The sequence below is a fragment of the Hyperoodon ampullatus genome (genome assembly GCF_949752795.1).
Source record: "Hyperoodon ampullatus genome assembly, chromosome: 2".
Taxonomy (NCBI): Eukaryota; Metazoa; Chordata; class Mammalia; order Artiodactyla; family Ziphiidae; genus Hyperoodon; species Hyperoodon ampullatus.
In genome coordinates, this window is record NC_136915.1 from 142,641,913 (window position 1) to 142,666,407 (window position 24,495).

A 24,495-nucleotide genomic window follows, 5' to 3' on the forward strand; every position below is an offset into this window, starting at 1 on the left:
TTTTTTTTTCTTTTTTTTTTTTTGCACTACGCAGGCCTCTCTCTGTTGTGGCCTCTCCCGTTGTGGAGCACAGGCTCCGGACACGCAGGGTCAGCGGCCATGGCTCACGGGCTCAGCCGCTCCGCGGCATGTGGGATCTTCCCGGACCGGGGCACGAACCTGTGTCCCCTGCATCGGCAGGCAGGCTCTCAACCACTGCGCCACCAGGGAAGCCCCCATTTTACATTCTTACCAGCAAGTCACCAGAGTTCTAATTTCTCCACTTCCTCCCCAACACTTGTTATTTTCCACTGTTATGATGACAGCTATCCTAATGGGTGTGAAGCAGCATCTTGTTGTGGTTTTAATTTGCATTTCCCTAGTTACTAGTGTTGTAGAATATCTTTTCATGTGCTTATTGGCCATTTGTATATCTGCTTTGGAGAAATGTCTTTTGAAGTCCTTTATCCATTTTTTTAATGTGGGTTACTTGTTTTTTGTTGTTGAATTTTAGGATTTCTTTATATATTTTGGGCATGAATCCTTATCAGACATATGATTTTCTCCCGTTCTGTGGGTTGTCTTTTCACTCTCTAGATAGTGTCTTTTGAGGCACAAAACTTTTTAATTTTGATGAAGTCCAAGTTATCTATTCATTCCTTTGTTGCTGTGCTTTTTGTGTCATATTCAAGAAATCCTCGCAAATCCAATGTCATGAAGCTTTTCCCCCATGTTTTCTTCTAAGCTAGTTTTAGGTCTTTCATTTAGGTCTTTGATCACTTTAAGTTAATTTTTGCATATGGCGCAAAGTAAGGGTCCAATTTTATTCTTTGCATGTGGATATCTAGTTTTCCCAAAACTATTTGTTGAAAAGACTGTTTGTTCCCCATTAAATGATGTTATGGGCTGAATTGTGCCCACTCCCCCAAATTCATATGTTGAAGTCCAAACACCCAGTACCTCAGAATGTAACCATATTTGGAGACAGGGTCTTCAAAGAAGTGATTAAGTTAAAATGAAACTGATAGAGTGAGGCCCTAATACACTATGACTGACATTGTTATAAGAAGAAAGAAGCATTAGGGATGTGTTTTCACAGAGAACAGGCCATGTGAGGACACAGCGAGAAGATGGCAATTTGCAGGCCAAAGAGAGAGGTCTCAGGAGAAATCAAACTGAATTTAGTAATTTTAAATCTTCCAATCCATGAGCGTGGCTGTCTTTCCATGTCATCCATGTTGATATTACAAAGAGTAATTACCAAATTTAACAAGGGTCTAGTTCTAGGAATTTTTGTTTGTTTTTGCTTGTTTTTACAATAAATGTTTATATACACCTAAATATAGATACAACACACAAATATGTATGTTGTACCAATAGATATAAATACGCACATACATATATACATACATACACCTTTGTATATGTACACATACACAGACACACACATGTATTTCAGCTTACTACTTTTTTAAAAATAAATTTATTTATTTATTTATTTATTTATTTATTTTTGGCTGTGTTGGGTCTTTGTTGCTGCCCGTGGGCTTTCTCTAGTTGCGCAGCTGGGGTTACTCTTTGTTGTGGTGCACTGGCTTCTCGTTGCGGTGGCTCCTCTTGTTGCGGAGCACGGGCTCTAGGTACACAGGCTTCAGTAGTTGTGGCTCGCAGGCTCTAGAGCGCAGGCTCAGTAGTTGTGGCGCACAGGCTTAGTTGCTCCACGGCATGTGGGATCTTCCCGGACCAGGGCTGGAACCTGTGTCCCCTGCATTGGCAGGCAGATTCTTAACCATTGCGCCACCAAGGAAGTCCCCAGCTTACTACTTCTTGAAACTTACGTATTCCTCATGGATTCATTTTTCTTCTTTTGGGGATATATCTTTATTTCAGAGAGAGTCTAGTTTGGCTGGACAAGGAATTCTAGGTTCTGTTATTTCCCCTTAACACCTTAGTCTTTGCAAACACCCTTGAAGGGAGGTACACTTATTCCTATTTGATAGATGTAGCTACAGAGGCTTGGGGAAGTGAAGTAGTTTGCCCAAAGCTGCATAGTTAAAACAAGGCAAAGTGGGATTCGAACCCAACTCTTGCTTGTTCCAAGCTCAGATACCGAGGCACCTTTCAAAATACCAGGCTACCCTATGAGAGTGGACAGGAGGCACTCAACTGTTTCCGTCTGTCCCGTCTTCTTCTTCTTCCCTTCCCCCAAAATGGACAGAATTTTTTCTCCCCACAGGTGAATCTATCAGCCAATGAATCAACTTCATTGTATTTAGATTTTTAAGAGTAGGAACTGGGAAAACAGGGACTTTTCTCGGGTCAGGAGAAAGTGGAGATGCTGGATGGACATGAGTGCTGAGCTGGAAGAGCCAGAGGGAGACTGCTCTCTGTCTGAATTGCTGGTTCTCTTGTCTGACCTGTCATCTTTCAGGGAGCTCCCTTCTGTCTGATCTCTGTTGCCAATAGCCCTGCACTTGTAGGATGCCTGATCTGGGATTGGCCTGTAACCTGTGGCTGGTGACAGAGCTAACCTGGCTGCCCCTGGCTCAGCCTGGCACTCCCCACAAGGCCCTGCAGCCTCATGAGGTGGTGTGTGCCAGGTGAGGCCACTAGAGCAGGGCTCGGGAGGTCAGCAGCTGGCAAGAATCCTGCAACCCAGCATGTGAGAAGGTAAGAAAGAATCCTGAACTCCTGAGTGCCTGGAGATGGAACATTCTGCCTCGCTAACTGTGATTTCCCTCCCGCTTCTTTGGCAAAGTTAAATAATTCGTGCATCTTGGCAGCAAAGTCAAAATTAATTTTGCTTCCTTCTGCAGTGTAAGTCCAGCTGAGTTGGGAAGGGAGGGGTTCTTGAAAGGTATTTCCACCTTGGCTTGATTTATTAGTTTAGTAGAAATGGACTTTTTGTTCTTAACGGTAGGTTATTAAAACCCTCAAGGAATGTGCAGAAGGCAAATTTAGTTTGAGGAGCTCAGTAGGCCAAAGAGATGCTGAATAAATAGTCTAGTTGTTTGGATAGCTGGAGTGTTGTTAAGAGGAAGCTTTAAACTGAGGGCTGCCCCAGGGCTGAGCGTCCTGGCTCCTGGGGGCTCCATGCTCAGAGGGTCGGCAGGCGGCATCTGCTCCCCACTCAGCCCCCATGCCTTCCTCACCTACTGTCTGGGGGACAGAGAAGCTCAGCTGGTCTCTCGCCCCTTGGACTTGACCTCCCCTGAAATCTGTTTAGGTCAAGGAGTGCAGGAGGACAAGGAAGGGTGGACTGGGTGACAAGGGAGGTAGGAGAATGTCACTTCGGGCATGTTCTAATGCTTCCTGGAGCAGTGAGGCCTCAGCAGGGTGGAGCAGGCTCCCAAGTGCAGGAGGTTTGGAGGAAGGAGGCGGGGCAGCAACCTGTCTCTGTAAAGGGCTTGAATGAGCTGCTGACTCAGAAGAACAGGGCTGATTACCCGTAATTACAGCCCCGTGTGGTATTGAGTCTTGTCAAAATGCAGAGACCTCCTGAGTCCCAGAGCCCTCTCCTCCTTCTAAGTGGAAGAGGCCTTTCTAGAAAGCAAATAATCCTATCTCCCCACAAAGACAAGAGTCAGTTTCTAGAAGAGGTCTTCTCCCTCCTGGAGCCCAGGGAAGTTTTTCCAAACGCAGTCATGATTATGTCAGCCCTCCTCCAGATGTTTAGCAAGACAAGCAAGCCTGCTGATCTGGCTCCTGCCCACCTCTCAGCCTCATCTATCACCTGTGACCCCTAGAGCTACTCATTAAATTAATGCAACAAAGAGTAATGAACGCCTACCATGAGCTCGGCATTGTTTTAGGTTTTGAGGATACTCCTGTGAACCTCACTGTCCTTGATCATTTGAATCATTTGAGCAAAGGCCTAAAAGAAAACAAAGAACAAGTCAGACATGGAGGAAGGGCATGGCAGGAAGAGAGACCAGCAAGTGCGAAGGTCCTGAGGTGGGAACAAGCTTTCCATGCTCGAGAAAAACAAGGAGGCCAGTGTGGCCAAAACAGAATAGGAGACAGAAGATAGGATCCAAAAAGTACCAGGGCATTTGCACTTTGGCTTTTATTCTGAGTGAGAAGGAGGATTTTGAGCTGAGTACAATATGATCTGACTTTGGTTTTAAGTGGATCGTCTCACTGCTTTCTTGAGAATATAATGAAGGAGGGAGGGGGCAAGATTAGTTAGGAAGCTCCTGTAATGATCCAGGAGAGGGGTAATGGAGGCTTGGACACAGACCTAGTGTTGGAGGTGATGAGCGGTGGCCAAATTCCAGACACACTCTGCAGAGTTGTCAGGATTGCCTGACAGATTGGATAGGGGTATGAGAGAAACTGAGGGGTCAGAGATGACTTCAAGCTTTTCCCCCAAACAACTAGAAGGATGGATTGGCCACACAGAGAGATGGGAAGACTATAGGAGAAGCAGGTTTGGGGGACCAGATCTGGAATTTGGTGTTAGATGTCTTAAATTTGATATAACTGTTAAACATTCCAGAGAAGGTATCAAATAGGTATTTGGATGTTTGAGTCTGGAACTCAGTGGAGTGATCCGGCTGGAAATATAAATTTAGGAGTTGGCAGCTAAAGGAGGTATTTAAAGCCATGAGCCTGGTTGAGAATGGGCCTAAATAAGTATCATGACCACCAATCTCAATGGGTTTTTGAGGAGATAGAGAAGTCCAAGGACAGAGCTCTAGGGCGCTTCAATGTTTTGGGGTCAGGAGACGGAAAAGAGCCAGCAAAGGACACAGAGAAGGAGGAGCCAGTGAGGTAGGAGGGAAACCAGGAGGAGGCAGTGTCCTGGAGGCCAGGGGAGGAAAGTGTTTCGAGGAATGAGTGATCAAGGGGGTTAAAATGTCCTGAGGGGTCAAGTGAGATGGGAACAGAGAATCAATTATTTGGCAAGGAATTGGTCACCTAGAGGTGTGTTTTGTGGAGAGGTGAGGGGGAAAAAACTGATGAAAGTAGGGTCAAGAGAGAATGGAGGTTAGGAATTAAAGGCAGTATGGGTGACCCTTTTGAAGAGTTTTGCTATAAAGTGAAGCAGAGAGATGGAGCGGTAGCTGGTAGGGGATGTGGGATTAGGAGAGGGCTATTTTTGAAAGATAGGAGAAATAGCAATATATTCATAGGCTAATGGGAGTGATCTGATAGAGGGTGAATATCTGACGATGAAGGAGAGAAACTGTTGGAGTCTAAGTCCTTGGATAGATGAGAGAGGATGGGCTCTAGTGAAGGCTTTGGCTTCATGTAGGAGCGTAAACAGTTCATCCATACTAACAGGAGGAAAAGCATAATATAGGGGTCCAGACGTAAGCTGGCAGATGTGGTGGGAGCATGTGGAAGTTTTGTTATAATTACTTGTGCTTTCTCAGTAAAATGGGAAGTAAATGCAGCAGTTGAGATTTGATGACAGAGGAGGAGGTGTTGGGAAGAGAGGGGAGCATATGAAATAGTCCTCTTGGAGGGTGGGAGGGTGGATGGAAGAGGGAAATGAGGTGGGATTGCTGGGAAGCAGAAGTGTCCACTTGGCCTTAATTGGCTATGAATTTAAAGTAAGGTCAGTTTTAGCACCGTTGATGTTTTCTAGACATGATTAGCTGTTGCAGTGCAGGTGTTAAATAAGTAGAGAGCTAGAATTAACCAAAGTTGGTGTTTTTCCAGAAGGGTACAGTGACGAGTACACTACAGGGGCAAGGGAGTTGAGGGTGTATGCAAATGAGTGATTATAATGATTGACTGGATCATCTAAACTGGGTAAGAAGGGCATTGGGAAGTTGAAAGGAAAAGGAAACGTGGGCAGGTCTCAGGGGACTGAAGAATTATTGGAGTTCAGGTACTAGAGGGCGTGAATTGGGAAGATGGGAAGGTAAGAGGCATGAAATTGAGATTATGTAGTTTTTGGTAATAACTTATCTAGGGCGTGACCATGGAGTGAGCAGCTGAAGTGAGGTAGAGGACAAGACCACTAGAAGTGAAGACGTCAAGGACTGGAGAGGCCAGGTGTGCCAGATTGCCTGTGACATCAGTCCCCCGTCTCCTCCGTGCTCTCCCCAGTACCACAGGGGCTAGAAGCCTAGGAACTGCACTTCCCAGAATCCCCTACCAGGAAATATCTGGGTTAGTTTTCACAAACAAGAGGCACTTATGATAGACTTGGAAGTAGAAGAGAAGCAGAAATAATATTTCTCTAGCAGGGCAGTGGTGGACAAATACATGAGCTTTGGGTTCATAGACAGAAGATTTGCAGAGGCCTCTGAGTGCTTTTCTTCAAATCACCTGCCTTCCTAAAGGAGCGAGATCATTGTGGGAAGTTTCCTGTGTTTCTTGTAACTTCCTGACTCTCTGAAAGCTGACACCAAATCTGAATTATAGTGGCAGCTTTGCAGACTTGTTTTTCCAGCCATTCCAATTATTTTTCCCAGCCCTTCCAATTTTTAAAAAAAATTTAATTCCCCATATTAAATACCTTTGTGCTTGAAATACCTGGAAAGATTTCTGGTTGCTTTCTTTGTTGTTTCCCTTTTTTCTTTTTCTTTTTTTGTTGTTCTTTAATTTGCCAGATTCCTCTCACCAGAGGGCTTTTGTACCTGTTGTCCCCCCTGTTTGAAATGCTCTACCCCAATTCTCCACTCTTTACCCAGTTATACTTAAGCTCTGAACTCAACTGATACTTCCCAATGGACATTGTTCCAATTATCTATTGCTGCATAACAAACTATCCCAAATGTGATATAAAAAACAAACATTTTAGTATGGTCAAAAATTTGGACAGGGCACAGTGGGGATAACTTGTCTCTGGCCCACGTGTCTGGGGCCTCAGCCTAGAAGGCTTGAACAGCTGGAGATGACTTGAATGGCTGAAGGCTGGAATCATCTGGAGATGTCTTAACTCACATGTTTGGTGCCTGGACGAGGATGGCTCAAAGGCTGGGCTCAGCTATCGACTAGAAGGCCAGCACGTGCCTTTCCATATTGTTTGGGTTTCCTTACAGCATGGCATTGCCAGGGCAATTGGATCTCTTACATGATAGCTCAGGGCTCCAGAAGTGAGTGTTCTAGTGAACAAAGCAGAAGTGCATGACCTTTTATGTTCTAGCCTCTGAAGTCACATATGGATACTTCCACTGACTCTGTTGGCTGAAGCAGGCACAAGCCACTCAGATTCAAGGGAGGGACACAGACTTCACTTCTCCATGGGCAGAATGTCAAAAAGTTGACAGTTGTTTCTTTCAGTATTCTTATTTTAGTTTGTATGTATTCATTATGGTGAAAGCTTGAGTCTGGGCTTGCAAATTCAAATCAATGACTGCCACAGCCAGCAGAACCAGGGAGTGAAGCTGGCCAGGAGTCAGAGACAATACGGGCTAGTGAACCAGAGAATATTCACGCTCTCTGAAGTAAGCAGCTACCTCTTGGCACTGGCTAATTGTTGTCCCGAGGGAAAGCATGCCCAGTACTGCCAGAACTTCCAATTTGTCAAGAGGGTCCGGAATTAAAGCTGTTTATGTAAAGCGTTCCAATTTAAAAAAGACTATTCAGACCAACTGCCTGGCACATAGTAGATTTGATAAATAATTGTGGAAGAAATAGAAAAGTATCCTGAAATCTTCTTTCATGCTCATCCCCATGTCCATTGCCATTTCTATCCTGGTTTCTGCTGACAAGGAGAAAAAGGAAAAATACATCATAATGTGAGGAGCGTGGGTGGGGCATTCTCCCATCTGGTCAGAGTGCTTCAGGGGATCATGGGGTGAGACAAGGAAACTAGACACCCACAGAGGGCCTGGCATTTAGCACGATCCACACAGCAGCTTAAAAGGCATGTCACTGTGTCCCTACTTTGCTTTATATTTCTTCTAAGTGCTTAAAATGATCTGAGATGCATAATTGACTGTCTGGCTCCCCCATGCAAAAGATTAAGTCTCATTTGTTTTGTTTGCTCTGTGCCCAAGGCCTGGAGAATTGCCTGCCAGAAAATGGGGCTCACTGGATTCTTAAAGGAATGTCAAATGGCCATTACCGGTGAGGATGGGGGTGCTGAGCACCTCTACTAGGTCCCAAGGTCAGTGAAGCAGCTGGGATTAAAACGTATACATACACACACACACACACACACAATTTGGTGCAAAAGTCCGACTACGGTTGACTCTTTGGTACAGAAGACGTTCCTTGACAGACTCTAGAGCCATGTTTTTGAAAACGATTGTGCAATTTAAAAATACATTTGTCATAATCAGTTCCCCTATATGATATTATAGGAAAGAGGGGGATAAGGGATTTTGGTAATCCCTGGGAGACATTACACGCTTCATGATTCTAGTCTATTTCAGGCCAAACTATGAATATTTAAATATGTGATTTAGATGCAGATCCTGGGGATGGAGAGAGAGGACAGAGTTTTGGGAGCCAGGCAAGGGTGCGAAGGGTGGCTTGGCCTCCCGGACTTTGCCTGGAGGTTCATAGCAGAAGAGATGGCTCTTGTTTTTCCATTTCTTGCTTTAAAGACATCTGGAAGTGTTGACCTTCTCAGGCAGAGCTCACCTAGCTCAGCTAACCGGGGAGTCAGAAGTTTTATAGCGTAACAAATGTATGGAGTGTGGTGCCCATAAGCAGAGACACAGCACAAAGGCACCTCTAGTGACGATGGCGTCAATATGCAGCCCTCACCGGTGACCAGCAATCCTCCCACACTGCCCACTGATGTCAGAGATGCTGGGGATGCAGAGGTGGCAGCCTACTGGGAAACCATTGCCAACAGCATGTGGATAAAAGGTCTGCGGAGAGAAAGCAAGACCTACGCAGAGAAGTACGTATCCTTCTAGTCTTTTTTCTATGGAACTGAGGTTTGAACCAGAGTTGCCTGACCCCCAACCCTTTCTCTCGCCATGGGTTTTGCAGATTAGCCTCAAGTCTTCTTCCACTGCCAGTTGATATTTCTCCCTAATAAACGTCACTCATTTCTCAGACGGCAAGGAGTTAGGAGAGTTTCTGGGGGTCTCTCCCCGTCTAGCCACAAGTCACATAAACCATGTCTTCCATCTGCTTGTCATCCAAGGCAGAATTCCAACAGCAATTCTGGGCTGCAGCCCTTCATCTTGATACTGCCCATTAAGAGGGACGATTTCCCCTCCAAGGGGCCAGGTGAATTTAACAGTGCTTGGCATACAATAGACACCCAAGAAATAGGTATTCATGAGAGTAGTAGCCATTATTTAGCACCCATTGGGTACCGGGTGCAGCACTGGATTCTCTGCAAATATAACCTCTTTTTTTTTTTTTTTTTTTTTTTGCGGTACGCGGGCCTCTCACTGTTGTGGCCTCTCCCGTTGCGGAGCACAGGCTCCGGACGCACAGGCTCAGCGGCCATGGCTCACGGGCCCAGCCGCTCCGCGGCATATGGGATCCTCCCGGACCGGGGCACGAACCCGTGTCCCCTGCATCGGCAGGCGGACTCTCAACCACTGTGCCACCAGGGAAGCCCAATATAACCTCTTTTAACCCTTATAACAACGCTAAGAGGCAGCAGCAATTCCCTCCCTACCGATGAGGAAATTAAGTAGACTTGTCCACACTCACAAAGCTAGTTAGTAGTGAAGCTAGGACTTGAATGGAATCAGTTTCCTTCCATAGCAGTTCCTGTGGTATCAAACACTCTAGGAATGTATGTGTGTGGGGCTGGGGCAGTATTTATGTTGTATCCAGTGCTGAGGGCATCCACATCAAAGAAGCATGTGTGTGACTGGAACTTGAGAGGCAGCTTCCCCTGGGAGGGAGGGGTTTGGAAAAGCTGTGAGGAGTGAATGAGAGGAGGCAGGTTAGGGTGATGGGTGGGGCGCACGACAGGCTGGGTGACATGGGCAGGGAGGGTGACAAGTTCATCTGGGCTCCTCCAGCTCACGACAGGAGGGTGATGAGGGAGGGACCACAGGCAGAGGTCACAGAGCTCAGTCCAAGCTGAGCAGCTGTTGTTTTTAGTAAGATCAGCCAAGCTTGCCCCAGCAGCTTCCTGGCTTTCTAAGATCTTCTCTTCCTTGTTCCTAAGTCCCTGGGCTAAGAAAATGCAGCCTGTCTACCTGGCCAGCTTTCCAGATAAGCCTCATAAAGTTCCTGCACGCAGAGAAGTGAAAGACGAGAAAGGAATAATCTCTCCATTCTGTCATCCGTATTTATTGAGCCTCTACTATATGCTAGGTACCATCATAGTTGCTTGGGATACAGCAGAGAACTAAAAAGACAGAGAACCCTGGCCCCAGGTTGCTTCTGGTGGGGAATGAGGAGACAGTATGTTACGACCGTAAGAAAGAAGTAAATCAGATCATAAGGGCTGTGAAATAAAGACAAAGTGGAGCAGGAAAGGGGACCAGGAGTGCGTGTGCGGCTAGGGCTGGCATAGATTTGGCCGCAGTCGTAACAGGGCAGCCAGGGAAGTGGAGCAGTTCCCACTTAGTTCCAGGGGACGCGTGTTCCAGGCCAGAGGGCACGGGCAGGAGGGCAGGAGCTGGAGTGAGTGATGGGCAGAGCAGAGAGAGATGAGGATCAGGGAGGGGGGATCCAGGGCTGGAGAGTGGAGGCCATTTCTGAGCAGAGAAGTGACGTGAGCGGACTTCTATGCGTAAAAGACCCTCTCGATGCTGTGCAGGGAAGAGGTGGAAACGGAGACCAGCTAGAGCCTGGTGGGATGTGCAGGCAAGAAACGAGAGGGGCAGACGCAGTGGAGGTGGAGAAGTTGGATTCTGGATACAGCTGGGGGAGGAGTCAGTAGGTTTGGATTTAGGGAGTGGGAGGAAAACAGGAGACAGAGAAGACCTCAGGGCATTTACCTGAGCAACTGATGGAGCTTCCATCAGCTGAGACGGGAAGATGAGGGAGCAGCAGGCTTTGGCGGGGGGCGGGGAAGCTCAGGAGTGAGGCTTAGAGCTACAGCCTTAGGGATATCCGTCACCCCTGCTGCACAAGTCAGGCAGGTGGTTAGGCAAAGGAGTCAGGTCTGCAAATGCATCTTGGACTGGTGTCCCATAGATGGTGCTTAAAGCCAGGAGCCTGAGTGAGATCCTGGAGATTAGGAGTGCAGACAGACAAAAGGACAAGGGCTGCACAGAGGGTGAAGGTTCGACCTGCACAGAGGGTGGGGCCCTGGGTGGGTCCACAAGGATGTGGAGATTTGGGTGGGCGGAAGGGACAGGATGTTCACTTGAAGGGAAGGATGTCGCAGAGGTCCACAGAGACAGATGGGACCCGTTTGATTAGAGTGGTGTGGATTGGGGTATGTGCTGGGGGCACAGGGACAGTGGGCAAGAGGTCGGCAAGAAAGGTAGAGTGGGATCAGATTACACAGCGACCATATTCTGGAAACCAAGAACCAGGACACCAAAACCTGGGGTAGTGGCCAGCCCTGGGGCCCGCCGCACCCCGTACCTTCCCCAGCGCGGCCTCTGTCTGTCCGCCTTGCAGTTGCCTGGTTAGCAAGTCCTCTGTCACCCCTGCACCCTGAGCTCCGTGGAGGCGGGATGAGGCCCTGTTTGCTTAGTGCCCTGCTGGAGGTGCGGCACACGGAGGCTGCGGGAGAGGGTCCCCTGGGGCCGTCCAGACAGCAAGGCCCCCAGCCGCATAGCTGTGCCTGGCTCCCTGCAGCCACCAGGTAACCGGGAATGGAGAATGGAATGAATACGTGAACCCAGTTCTGACTGTTCTGAGGGCCACCTCAGTGTCCTGGGGCCCATCACCTGCTCTTGCGAACCCTGATTAAGAGTCTTGAGCCCAAGTGCCTGCGAGGTCCCACTGCTCCAGTGGTCAGCTGCAGATCCCAGGCATTCGAAGGCCAGGGGCTCCCTGCAGGGACCTACTGCAGGCACAGACCCAGGTGGCAGTTTCTTCATCCTCTTCTCTGGCCTTGGAACCCTTCCTGCTCTTCCCAGGTCCTGGCTTCCCTCAGGCTCAGATAAAAAGCTATGTTTGCTCTCCATCCCTCCTCCACCTGCCCCTCCCGTCCCCAGGCCTGAGGGTGGCTCTCTCAGCAGGGGATTCCTTAAAGGGCCTGCTTTTCAGGCGACAGGGAGGGGGCCACCAGCTGCCAGGCCAGGAGAGGACAGAGGGGAAGCAAGTGACTCGGAGGGGTGGGGCCAGCAAGATGGAGAGGGAGCAACGGGAAGGACCAGGGGCAGGGAGGGGAGGCAATGGGGGCGGGGAGAGCAAAAGTGGACCTGCAGGGTCAGAGGGGGGCCTGGGCAGAGAGGAGAAGAGAAGACGGAGGAGGGCTGAGAAAGAGAGACAAAGAGGGAGGCAGCATGCGGGGCTCACAGCAATGCCCAGGCTTAGCCTGGGACCCAGAAATCTTTGTGTGCCCAGCAGGCCCCAAAGTTGTGCTCAGATGCTTGGAGCCAGGGAGCCCTCAGCCTCTGCTTCTGAGCACGTGGCCTTCTGATGCTCTCACTGGTCCAGTGAAGCATCCAGAGGTGGCGGGGGGACATGCCAAGCCTTTCTGTCCCCCTCCGTCTGACCTGGGGGTCAGAGTTGGGTCTCCCCAGCTCTGGATCTTTGGGGGTGTTGATGGGCACAACAAGCAAGAAGTTCTGGGTTGAGAGAGGGGTAGCAGAGGGACACAGGGGTCTAGAAGAAGGGGAGGTAGAGGGGCAGGGCTGGTCTTGAAACAGGAGAAAATAGAGATTTTAAAAACTTCAATGACCCCCACTAACTGGGGCTCCTGAGCAGTAAACAACTTCACTACAGTATGTGCTTCGTGGGTTGGTCACATTTTAGCTTATCTGTGAGCTGCTGGCCATCGAGGAAATCAGGAGGGATGAGGGTGTGAGTATGGGAGCGAGTGTGTGAGGGTGAGGGAGTGAGAGTGAGTGATTGTGTGTGCTTGTGTGTGTGCATAGGACCCCTCAGAGTAGCCATGACAAGGGTCCCCCATGCAGGGGCCCTAAGGCAGCATTTAGAGGTATCTGGCTGGTGGTGCTGACCTACAGAAGTCTTTTGTCTTTTGTTTTTTATTGAGGTACAGTTGTTTTACAATGTGGTGTTAGTTTCTACTGTACAGCGAAGTGGAGTTCCCTGTGCTGTACAGCAGGTTCTCATTAGTTATCTATTTTGTACATATTCGTGTATGTATGTCAGTCCCAATCTCCCAAGTTCATCCCACCCTCCCCCGACCTATAGAAGTTTTGTCCCGAGTTCCTGGAACCACTGTGGAGACGATTTACCCCAACAAGGTGGCAAGTCCCCAACATTAGAGGGGAGAAGTGACCTGCATGTCATCACAGGAGGGGACAGCCCAGCCCGATGCTGTCTGAGCCCCAGGGAGGGGACTCTAAATAAAACAGGAAGACCATTCCCACAAAGACTCTGGCCCCTCCAGTCAAGTGTAACCCCAAGGGGAGACATATCCACCCTCACAGTCCAGAACCAACGACGCCCAAGTTCCAAGCAACTGGCAGCTGTGACTGGTGACACCCAGTGCTGCACACCTGGGAGGCAGAACTCCAGGTAGAGGCGTCTGGGGTCGGGGCAGGGCACGGGGAGCGTCGAGAGTTGGCAGGGGTTTGAGGCCTTGTGAAAGGGGGCGCAACAAAAATATAAGTCAGTGACATTTTACTGTGGTCCGCCTGCACCCATAGCTTGGGGGAGGACTGGGGGAAATTCAGGCACATAAAATAGGAACGATTGAAGACTATCCATCCTTTTCCTTAGACTAACATTTACCGAGCACATAGTTGTCCACGCCAGACACTGGGACCACTAAAATGAACAAAACGCCGACCTTAGGAATTCACCATCCCATGGGCAAGATGAGCTTAGAAATGGGTCATCAGGTGCCACTCGTAGTAAGGGTGACGATGATGAGAATGGCCAGCATGCTGGATGCTCCGTGTCCCGGGCTCCGTTCTCAGCAATTTGCAGGCACCAGCTCAGCACCAGGACGGAGGGACGGTTGGGGCATGGGAGGCATCCACAGAAGAGCCCCTTGTGCAGCCTGGGGCTGAGGGGTGGGTGTTCACTGTCTTCACCATTCACCTCAATCCTGGTGAGAAGCTCCTCCAGAAGAGAGAACAGTATTTTCTGCAGTGTTCTAGAATGAGTCAAGGAGGCCATCCGAGCTCCCACCCTCCCTCATGTCCACATCCTGCACCAGCTGCCCTCCCTGCTGGCCAGTGTCCGACCTTCCCATCTTGGGGCTGGCTGGATCAGACTTGTCTAGATCAGAGCAACCACTACAGGATCTCTCCAGCGCACGTCTGGGGCCGATGCCCTCAGGGCTCTGCTGGGGGAAGCAGATTTTGGGAGGCAGGGGAGGCCACAGGAGGGAAGCAGAGGGAGTCTTGTGGGTGGTGTTGGGATAGGGAGGGAGGGGCTTTGGGGCTGGTGTCTAAGGTGAGTCACTGGAGGCCCCCCAGTGGAGGGAGGAGAAGCTGGCCAGCCCCCTCAGTCCCTCCGGGGGATGCGGGGCTGCTGACCTAGAGATGGGAGGGCGGGGAAGGCAGAGATGAGTGGGCTCCGCTGGCTTGTGTGGGGCTCAGCACAGAACAAAGATATGTTCCCAGGCGGCGGCGCACCTCCCTTCTCTTCCCACTCTTGGCTCTGTCCTGTATCTCGAGGGGCCATCAGTGCCACGAGTGCCTAGGTAGACATCCCTTCCTGCAGGGCTACACTTTGCCAAACAGTAACCCCTGGCCACTCCTTGGACCCAGGGAAAAGTTGCAATATTTGGGACATACTTATACCAAAAAATTATTCCTTGTGTATTTGAAATTCAATGCAACTGGGCGTCCTGTATTTCTTTTTTTTTAACTTTTTATTTGATACTGGAGTATAGCTGATTAACAGTGTTGTCATAGTTTCATGTGCACAGCAAAGCGACTCAGCCATACGTATACACGTATCCATTTCCCTCCAAACTCCCCTCCCATCCAGGCTTGGGCATCCTGTATTTTATCAGGCAGTTCTAGCCAGGAGTGCTCCCACCGGTCATATGGCCTGCCCTCAGTAGGCTCAGGTAGGGACCCTCCCAGCCCTGCCAGTGGGCTCATTGGGCAGGGACTTGCAGGGTGCAGTACTGTATGCAGCGGGGCGCAGGGGGACCCATCTTGGCCCTTCAGACTCTTCTGGCCGGAAGATGGTCAGATCTGGGTCCCCTAAAGTTCAGGAGCTAGAGCAGGGGCCTTTTGCCTGTTTACTGACAGGCTGGGGTGAGCGCCCGCACACCTTCCCACTGAGAGCTCACCTCAAGTAAGGGGCGTTCAGGAACTCTCTTGGCCTCCTCAATGCCTTCACCTCTAGTTTCTCCACCACCCTCAAGAGACAGTGACTTCTGATGCTGGGAGATGTGTGATAGAGCAGCTGAGAGCTAGGGTTGCCAGGTAAAATACAAGACGCCCAGTTAAATTGGAATTTCAGGGACTTCCCCGGCGGTCCACTGGTTAAGACTCTGTGTTTCCACTGCAGGGGGCACGGGTTTGATCCCTGGTGAAGGGAACTAAGATCCTGTATGCCCCATGGCATGGCCTTTAAAAAAATAAAAATTTGAATTTCACATGAGTGATGAATAATTTTTTAGGATAAATATGTCCCATGCAATACTTGGGCAGACTTATACTAAAAAATGATTTCTTGTTTATCTGAAATTCAAATTTAACCCAGTGTCCTGTTTTTGATTTTGCTTTTATTTGTTTATTTTTGGTAAATCTGGCAACCCTACTGATAGCTGGGGCATTGGAGTCCCACGGGCTAGGCTCAGACCCGGGCTTCCCCACCTTCTGGCTGTGAGAACCTCTCTGGGGTTCACCTTCTTCGTCTGCCTCCCAGGGCTGGTGGAAGGATGAAATGATAACGTGCCGGGCACAAGTGACAGCTGTTATTATTGTCCCTGGCTGAGATCCCACAGCTAGAAGGCGACGGGCCAGCACTCACCCTCCAACCTCCAGGCCCAGGATCCTAAGTCTTCTCAAGGACACTCAGCACCCGGCTCAGATCCCGCCCACGAGGGCCCCAGGCAGAGGGGAAGAGGTCTTGGAGGTGTTTGGGAAGGAAGCATTCTCCAGAGGAGCTCAAGTGTATCCTGCGCCCAGTGTACGCCTGCCAGTTGTTTTCTGATTTCATCCTCACTAAACCTGCCTGCAGCTAAAGATGTATTCACGGAGGCCTAGGAGGAGGCACTGTTGCCGCTCTGTCTGGACCCCGGCTCCTCATGGCTCAGCCCGTTCTCACCTCCTTCAGGCCTCTGCTCACCCTCGCCTTCCCACCTGGGCTTCCCTGACCACCGCACTTAACAGGGAAACCCTCCCCCACGCCTGGGGGCTCCTTATTCCCCTTTCCTGCTGTCTTCTTTTTTCCAAAGCTCTTTCATCATCAAATGTATTAAATAGCATGCCTCTTTGATCTGTTGTCCCACTCCCCTTCCAGAATGTAAGCTCCACGAGGGCAGGTCTTTCCAGTCTGTTTTGTTTACTGACATATCCCCGTGCCTAAAATAGAGTCTTGTGCGTCTTTGTTGAATGAATTAATACTGATAACAATAATGACAGCTAATACTTATTTAGCACCTACTTTACCCCAGAAATGATCAAAGCACTTTACACAGGTTCATTTACATACCCTCATCTCCACCACACGTCTATGAGGCCCAGAACAGGCACAGAGAGGGTAAGTAACTTGCCCAAGGTCACACAGCTAGTGGGCAAGAGTTGCGATCTGGTTGGCCTGAGTTCCCAGTTGACAATCTTACACACTCCACAGGTGTCTGTGACCCTGGCATCTGCTCTTCTTGTGTTCATCATGGCCCATTGGTGGCACCCCTCCCACTCCTCAATCACGCTGTATTATGAGTGTCTCTGCTCATTTATTGCTGACTTAACCTCTCTGAGGGCAGGGACTGGCCTCTTTCATCTTTATTTCCTCAGCGCCCTGTATGGTGGCTAGCCCACTGCAGGGCCTCTTCTCCATGTCCCTGGTTGGCTTGTATGACCACCTTGGGAGGCGGGAAGCACAGGTATGATCACTCCACCACCCCCATTTACCAGTGAGGGACCAGGCTCAGCGAAGTAAAGTGATTCGTTGCAGCTGGAGGAGCAGACAGTAACCAGACCCTCCTGAGTCAGCACTTTCTGGGCCACGGTCTGCTGGGGTGGGAATCCATGCCGTGTAACCCCATGGGTTCTGGCTGCTTCCCAAGGCTTTGGTGGGAACCCTCCACCTCTTAGAACTGAGCAAAGGAAAACACAGGCACGGGGTGGGGGAGGTGTGGACCCGAGGATCCAGTGGGCTCTTTCAGTGGAGGCCTGTGGGCTGCTTCCTGGAGCTGGAGTGGTGAGCCGGGTGAGGTGCAATTCCCAGCCTGTGATGCGTGTCTGCCAGGTGTGCTTCAAAGCAAACGGGATGCAAAGCAGGGTATATTTAGCCTGTGGTTTTGCTGCTGTGGTACCAGCCGTGGGCCAGTCCCTCCGGGTGGGGGAAACCCTTTGGAGCATTTTCCTCTGACTGGGGAATGTGTTTCTTGAGGGGATGGGGGGATTTCAATGTACAGAAAACCTGAAACTCAAGGCTCAACCAAGAAAAGGCAACAAGTTGCCACAAAGAAATAGACCTCGGCTGAAAGCAGAAGGTCTTTAAGCCTGTCCTTCTTTTTGGCCCCTGAGGATATTCTGTGGACAGATTCATGCTGGGACCTGGGAGTGGTGGGGAGAGGCTATATTCATTCATTCGTTCATTCACTCACTCATTCAACAAGTATTCATTGTCCTTTTACTTCGTACCATGAACAGAGCTAAGAGCTGAGATTATACCAAGGAAAACAAGGTACCTGTCTTCATTGAACTTTCAGTTTCGCGGGGGAGCCTTGCTTGTATTTAACTAGTTTTAGCTGTCAGTGCTCTGAAGAATTATTGGTTGCCACAAGAGGGTAAAATAAGGAATTGTAGTCCGGGAAGGCTTCCTGGAGGAAGTGGTGTTTAAGCTGAGTCCTGGAGAGTATCTAAGAGTTCCTTGGGCAACTTGCTGGGAGTAGGGGGTGAGAGGGACTGAGTAACAAACATTCCAGGGCCAGAGAGTGGCACATGCTAAGACCTTGAGGTGGAAAGGAGTGTGGCTTCTGAAGATCTTTGCATGGAGGACTCCAAAGTGGCTGGTGTCTGGATCCTAATCTGATCTGGAGACACAGCCCCTGCCTACAAGCATCTCTTTGTCTCATGGGCAAATCAATAGGAGTTCAACCATAAAGGCAGCATCTCACTGGGGGGCAGAGATATGGAGGTCTGCAGTGGGGATACTTGCCATGAAGGGACAAGTTAGTTCGGGAAAGCTTGCTAAAGAAGGTGTGTCTTGGGATTTGAAGGTGGAAGTGTCCTGACTTGGCAGAGAGTGTAGGAGTTTGAATTGCTGGGTGCAAGGCTGAGGAAGTGGGAATAAGCCTCCTTTAGGTCAGAGTGGGAAATGGGTGAAGGACTTCATCTGCGTGTGTACCTTCTGTCTCTCCAATTACAGTTGACCCTTAAACAATGTGGGAGTTAGGGGCGCCGACCCTCGTACATTTGACCTAAAGTTGACTATAACTTTACTGTTGGCTCTTCGTAGCCCCGGTTCCTCTGTATTCAAAGTTCCGCATCCACAGATTCAACCAACCGTGGATTGTGCAGTACTGTATTATTTACTATTGAAAAATATCTGCACATAAGTGGATCCATGCAGTTCAGACCATGTTGTTCAAGGATCAACTGTAATTTGAATAGCTACTATTTATTTCGTGACCACTGTACACCAAGCAAGCACTGATCTATCTTGTTTAATCTATACAAATAGCTTTTTGAGGTAGGTATGACCATCCCATTTTACAGAGGAGAAAAAGGAGGTGCAGAGGATGAAGTGACCTGCCCACAGTGACATGGAGAAGAGGTGATAGGACCAGGAACCAATCAAAATGTGTCCACTCTGCAGCTCATCAACCTTCCATTAAACTTGCCACCTTAATGACCTGACATGGTAGGGACTGTCCCTGCCTGCTCTGGGGAGATGACCCACCTTACATCGCAGCTAAAACCGCCTCTAGCCATTTGCAAACACTGGCAACAACTGCGGTCGACAGATCTCTTGGTGCACATCCTACCTTCCCTTCCAGCCCACAGAGGGGCAGCTCCCAGTTCTTCACTGGAAAAGGAGGAGGATGTGAGGGCCCCCAAGATCGTTCCTCCCCCAATAATCACTGTCCACAAGCCTTAATTGGTACCACTAGAACTGGAATTTTTGTCAGTTCTATTGCTATATCCCCAGTCTCCAGAATAGTGCATAGTAGGCACCCATAAATTTTGTTGAAATAAATCTCCCTGTGGGTGGTGCAGTGTTAAAGGGAATTTCACACATACCATCCCTGCCCTATGGTGGTTCATCGTGTAATTGAACATAACGTAAGACATCACACACACACACACACACACACACACACACACACACACCACATGCACACTCACTCACTCACAGGAAGCCAGTCTCTGACTTAGCCAAGACATTGGGGAACGGTTATTCTCTACCTGGGCCATAAATGATGAGATAGTGTTTATCTATAATAAGATGGACTTAGGTTAGACTTGAGCCAACCAGCTGATTTTTCCCAGCAGTGAAATTAATCAGATACAAAACAAAACAAAAAAACCCAAACTAAATCAAAACAAAATCATCTAATATTTTTATTGCCTTCTTTTTTGGAGGTGCCGGTGGGGGGGGTGTTGGGTCAGTGGGTAGACATAACTTACATAACAAGAGTTACAGATCTTGAGTGTGCAGCCAGATGGATCTTTACATATGTAACATATGTGTGCACTTGTGAAACCCCAACCCAGATAAACGTGGAGAGCATTTCCAGCACCCCAGAAGCTTTCTCATGCACTCTCCCAGAAAATACTCTTGCCCTAGGCAGAGGTAGCTGCTATATTTTATTTTGCCTGTTCTTGACCTTCACAGAAATGGAATCATATCATAAGCACTCTTTTATGTCTGGCTTCTGAGGTTCATGCTTGTTGCTGTATGTAGCAGTTCATTCTTTTTCATTGCTATACAGCATATATTCAATTCATTTATCCATTCTCCTATTGAGGGACATTTGGGTTACTTTCAGTTTGGAGGTATTATGAATAAAACTACAATGAACACTCTTGCACATGTCTTTTGGTGAACATAAACACTAATTTCTATTGATTATATACAGGAAATAACCTTGCTAAAGTAGGCTTATGTTTAGCTTTAGTATATTTGTCAAAAAGTTTTCCAGGTTGTAGCAATTTATACTTCCACAAGCAGTGTATGAGATTGGAGAGTTTTTAACATCAGGAATATGACACCTTATCCCCCTTCAACTTTCCTGGCCATTTCCCAGAAGATAGGACTGGAAATATTGGGTTTTGGAGCCAAAATCTCCATGTCTTGGTGAAGCTCTCAGCAGGGAATCAAGGACTCCTCGTGGACCTAGGAGGCCTGGGGCTGGGGAGCTGTGGGTAGCCAGTGGGCTGGGTAGGGGTCTGTGGGATGGGCCTGTGGGACAGTCCAGGTGCTTCTGAGACCCCAGTGGGTTGTGCTAGTGTCAGGGTGACATCTCCAATCTGCCCACAAATGAAAGGTGGGTAGTGCTCTTTATTCTGGAATGAATTTAAGCCTGGAAACCCACCTACCATGGTAGAATCTGGTCTTGTCCCCTCTTCCCCAATTCTCCACTCAGCTGCTTACTTCCTCCCTTTCTATCAGAATTGATAGCTGCTTCGAGAAGATGAGACAAGCACTCTGGTCCAAGGGAGAGGGGAGAGATGGGTGAGATATTCCATGATGTCTGTTAGCCCCCACTGAAGAGGCTGAAGAACTAAAAATCTTGGACTCCTGGGAGAGGAAGCAGTATCCAGACAAAGACGGAAGATGGGGAGGGCTGAATGGAAGAGGGGCTTTTGCCCCAATTAACTTTAAGACGTGTCTTCCAGGGACACTTGCCCTGTTGTTGCCATTCACATGATGTGATGTTGTGAGGCTGTGATGGTGCCCACAGTCCAAAAAAGAAAAGGTCAGTGTAAGTCCTTGCTTGGTGAGCTCACCTCTGCCGCCATGATCTAGGAGCACGTGGGGAGCGTGAGTGAAAAAGGGAGCCCAGAGCGGTCATTAAGGAGCCAGTCAAACCCGGATTCCAGTCCCAGCCCCGTCCTTTACTAACAACGAGGCCTTGAGCAAGATATCAGAGCTTTCCAAGCCTTCATGCCTTTGTCTGTAAAATGTGGCTTGTCAGAGCACATACCTCCCAGGGATGTTCTGCTGAGTAAACAGGTGAAGTACATAATGACATTAGCAAAGCTATTAGCAAAGCTCAGGCCGGAGGCTCGTGAGTTGCTTATGCACTGAAGTGAGAATTCAGGTGTGAGCAGGCAGACTTCCCTGGGATGCCCTGTCTGGGTAGACCCAGGAGGCGGTCAGTGTGGGGTGAGGAGACCCCCTGCCTGACTTTATCAAGATCCCTTTCAGACTCAGTACTCTCTTTCCTGATAACAATGAGGAAAAAGGGACTTAGGCTGCAGCTGAAAGCACTACAGTGAGACATAAACTGAAGGGTGGGCACCAAGGTAAGCTGCAGAGTCACTGTTCTAAAAGTCTTTGACATGTGAAAAGATGCTTAACACTGCTATTCATCAGAGAAATGCAAATCAAAACCACAATGAGATATCACCTTACACTTGTCAGAATGGCTGTCATCAAAATGACCACAAATAACAAGCGTTGGCATGGATGTGGAAAAAAGGGGGCCCTTGTACACCATTGGTGGGAATGTAAATTGGTGAATTTACTGGGGAGAGACTCCTCAAAAAATTAAAAATAGAACTACCATATGATCCAGCAATTCCACTCCTGGGTATATATCGGAAGAAAATAAAAACACTAATTTGAAAAGACACATGCACCCCAATGTTCATAGCAGCATTATTTACAATAGCCAAGATATGGAAGCAACCTAAGTGTCCATCAACAGGTGAATGAATAAAGAAGATGTGGTATATGCGTACAATGGAATACTACTCAGCCATAAAAAGAATGAAATTTTGCCATTTGCAACAACAGGACTGGACCTAGAGGGTATTATGCTTAGTGAAATAAGTTGGGCAGAGAAAGACAAATATTATGTGTTATCACTCATATGTGGAATCTCAAAAGTGAAACAAGTGAATGAATATAACAAAACAGAAACAGACTCACAGATACAGGGAACAAACTAGTGATTACCAGTGGGGAGAGGGATGGGGGGAAGGGCAAAGAGGGGGTAGGGGATTAAGAGGTACAAACTACTGTGTAAAAAATAAGCTACAGGATGTATTGTACAGCACAGGGAATACAGCCAATATTTGCTAATAACTTTAAATGGAGTACAATCTATAAAAATGTAGAATCGCTGTGTTGTACACCTGAAACTAATATAATATTGTAAATTGACTGTACTGCCATGTAAATAAATAAATAAGAGTCTTTGAATGGAGGAGAGAATTTCACCCCTTGGGGTTTGGGGACAGAGTACTACTTGGTGTCACGGGAATGATATCCCGAGATGGGCTCACTTATAGCCACTTGTCTCCCACCTCTGGAGGCCAGACCATGAAGGTATAGCTAGTGTAGGAGCTGTGAGTTCAATTGTTCATGAGTGCTGAGTTTAGGGGCAGATCTGGGTCCTCTTCTCTGCTCCCTCTGGACTCTATAGCTCAGCCACAGGCAGGATCTGGGACCCTTTTCCCAAGGCCCCACGCCTGGCATCCTCGTTTATTCCCCCCTCTGGAAGGACCTTGGTCTGCTCTTGGAACCCACCCTAAATGGCTTCCTTCCCTTCGCTACAGAGCCTTTGAAACTGGCTGAAGCCTTTCCTGTCCTGGGCCGGGTCAAGCTAACAGGTCCTTGGGCTTCCTCCCTACCCCAGAGCTGTTGCCAGGCCCAGTCTGAGCCTGGGCCAAGCTTGGGAAGGTGAGGGCCTTCTTTCCAGTTGAACTGTGGAAGGGCCAGCAAGAGGCAGGGCCAGGCTGAGCTTGCCCTGCTGGGGTCAGTGATGGACCAGGTATGGGGACAGAGGCACCCCAGCCCGGCAATTTGAGAACAGGGGACAGGGCTCCATTTCTGTCCCTTAAAGGCAGCCTGGGCCCCAGGCGGCTCTCTGAAAGAACCTGTGTCTGTGAAACTACTCCAGGTAGCCTGTGGCAACTGTTTTACATTTAACTCTCCAAATGCTTAAGTTCTAAACCTGGCTGATTATCTCAGTCCAGGGATGATATCCATCCCTCCCCCTCCCCGTCCTCCTTCTTTTTTCTTTGTCAACAACTAAACGTTGTAAATTTTTAAGGTGTACCATCTATGTTAAGGTGTACAATCTATGTACAATCTATATACACATTGTGTAACGATTCCCATAATCAAATTTCACTCTGCTTCTTGAATCCCACTCTGTGGGGTCCAGGGACTCTTTCCTAACGATAAAATAGCAATAGTAGCAGTCATCATAACGGGGGGTCTGGCCTGGGTAAAGGGCCAGAGGCAAAGCACACCCTTGCCGCACCCCATCTGGAGTCTTTGGACTTTGGCCAGGTGCCTGGGGTCAGACGCTGGGAACGGATCCCCCAGCGAGGCTCCGCCTCTGCTCCACCCCAACCCTGGTTTAGGGTCTGAACCCACAACGCAGCCCAGGTAGGTGGCAAGCACCCTGTTTCTCAAACTACTGAAGGCAGGCAATTGGGGGGTGGGGTGAAGATAAGGAAGGACTGGGGTTAGCGGTAGGGAAGGGAAAGCAGAATAAAAGTGCCCGAGGCTGTTAGGTGGGGAGTATAACAAAACCTCCTCCTCCTCGGCCTAAAGGATGATGGGACCCTTGGGGGAAGAGGGGAACATAAAGGATGAATTGGTGGAAGACGTGTTGATTTGCATGTTATTTTTGCACTGCATTTGCATGCTTTTCATGTACTGTCTAGAGTACAGCCCAGGGAGATTCCCCCGGGCCCAATCTCCCCTCCCTCCTTCTCTAAGGTGCTGGGGCCCAGGAGCCCTGGTGGGCGAGAAGGGGGCTGGGCTCCCCTCCACCACAGCCCCGGTTGGGCAGGGGCTGCAGGGGTGAGGACCCTGTGTCCTGAATCTGAACAGAGGATGGAACCCACCCGACCCTCTCCCTGTGGTAGGGTGGGGAGGGTGAGTGGGGGAAGGGAGCCCCCCTGCTGGGAGGATGGGGGTAGAGGGAAGCGGGGGTGTGTGGGGATGAGGAGCTTTCTGGCTTCAGGCTGTTTTCTAGAGCAGGGCCGGAAGGAAGGAAGCCAGATGAGGTACCTCCCCCTGAATCCTTGTGAAGTTTTGTTTCCTGCTGCAAAGCAGGCTTTGACATCAAACGCCTTTCTTTTCCAGAGACCCTGCACTCTACCACCACCTTGCCCTGTTTCAGCCACAACTCGTCTCTGTTCATCTTGGGGCCTCAGGGCACGAGGGAGGCGGCCATCAGGGACAGGGCCCTGTATCCCTCCCACGTGCATTCACAGT